The sequence below is a fragment of the Helianthus annuus genome, chromosome 7 (assembly GCF_002127325.2).
Source record: "Helianthus annuus cultivar XRQ/B chromosome 7, HanXRQr2.0-SUNRISE, whole genome shotgun sequence".
Taxonomy (NCBI): domain Eukaryota; kingdom Viridiplantae; phylum Streptophyta; class Magnoliopsida; order Asterales; family Asteraceae; genus Helianthus; species Helianthus annuus.
In genome coordinates this window covers 130,452,140-130,454,418 of record NC_035439.2, presented here as the reverse complement: position 1 = coordinate 130,454,418, position 2,279 = coordinate 130,452,140, and positions in this window count along the sequence as shown.

Sequence of the window (2,279 nt, the reverse complement as noted above, 5' to 3'; positions counted from 1 at the left end):
AGATGTTATGAGAAAGGATCTCATACAAGATAAGAAATTCATACGAAGCATATGCGACAACTAGAGGATGACACGTGTAATTAGGAGCAATAGTAATTTAGTCATTTATCAAGAAAATAACTTCCCTCTTGATTTTCAAACGACTATAACTTTTTCATACGTTAATATTTAAAAAAAAAATTATACCTTATTAACGAGCATTTCATTCTCTTTAATTCGACAAGCCTATTGTTATAGTTTTCTTAAAAACAATTACAAGATTTTGAATACTCATTAGTCCATTACGTAATTTTGAATACTCAGCACATGACTACGTGATTTTGAATACCTATTACGTGATTACACATTCAACATAAACCATTACGTGATTACACTTTCAATATAAATCTATTACTTGATTACAAATTCAGTGTGATTTGTTATAATTAATGTTATTACAGTTATGCTGATAATGTAATCACTCAGTGTGTTTGACATAAAATACTATAATGAAATCACATAATCACGAAATGGGTGTCAAAATCATGTAGTCACTTAATAATACATAGTCAACGATTGTTACGTAATTACGTAATCACTTAGTGTGGTTTCACATTCTATAATGAAATCACGTAATCACGTAATCGGTATTCGAAATCACGTAGTCATGTGCTGGGTATTCAAAATCACTATAGCAATAGGCTGCTCGAATTAAAGAGAATGAAATGCTCGTTAATACTGTGTAATTTAAAAAAAAAATATTAACGTATGAAAAAGTTATATGCGTTTGAAAATCAATAGAGGAAAAAGTTCAAGTGAGAAAGGATCGAATACCCTTTCTCTATTTGTTTCTTCAATTGTTTTAACAATATATTTACAAAAATGCCACTGCCTAGTTTTGAGACATTGATCTTCGGAGATCAATGGTTGAACTTGTCTCCTACAAGAATTCTCTCTTGTACATGATCTGCTACAGGTGCACACAATGTGATTCTGTAATTAAAATATGTTTAATATTGAATGAGACTTTTATAAAAATCTTTCTATACTAATAAATGAAAATCTTTTTGGGCACGTGTCACTTTCTGGTGGTTCCTCACCTTATTTTCCTATTTATCTCTCATACTAAATAATAATAATAATAATAATAATAATAATAATATCAATAATAATAATAATAATAATAATAATAATAATTTTAAACAAAATTATTAGATAAGAATAAATATTTAGATAAGGATAAACATTTGTTTTATTATGATCATATTAATAATAACAATAATTTTAAACAAAAAAAAATAGATAAGAATATGAACGAATATTTTTATTATGATCATATTAAATAATAATTATAATAATAATCATAATAATAATTTTTAACAAAAAATTAGTTAAGAACACATATTTAACAAAGTAAGATGTTATAATAAGTAAATAGTACATTAAAGTTAATTTTAAAAATATAAATCTTTAAAGATATACGAGTTTTTTTAAAGATATATCTTTTTATTATTTATTATATAAAATTACATTTATGCAAAATAAAAAACAAAGAAAAATATTATAATAAGTAAATACTACATCAATGTTCATTTTTTAAAGATAAATCTTGATGACTATTTATCTTAACATATGGCATTATATTTTATTCAACACGTGCAATATACGAGTTTTTTTAAAGATATATCTTTTTTTTATTATTTATTATATAAAATTACATTTATGCAACCCGTGTAATACACGGGGTTCTAACCTAGTATTTAATATAGAACCAATTTTAAATATCCAATTGCGATATGTTTTATAGTATTTAAACCAAAGTTTTACTTTAGCATAAATAATCAACTAACTTTAAAAACGCTTAAAAAATAGAATAAAAAAAACTAGTTGATTGTAGACTTGCGGTTAATCCCATTCAATATTTATCATGATTATCACTATGCATTAGAATTTTTTTTTTTTAAATAAATCTTTTAAAATTATTTCTTTTAGACTTTTATAGATGTTAATTTAAGTGGAGGGAGTAGATGGGTATTCAGTGGTTAAATTAGAGGGTGTTTGGGGTTGAGTTTTGAAAATAAATTATGCGTTTTGGATGATCAGAATCAGATAATTAGCTGTAACAAAACGTGCTGCAGAAAGATAGTGTTTGGATTTGATTATGTTGTTTGATATCACAATAATCAGATAATCAACTATTTGAGTGTTTGGCAAATATATATATTTAAAAAAATAAATAAGTGAAATGACAAAAAATAATCAGAATCAGCTTTTATTAATTTTTTGATATAACAATAATC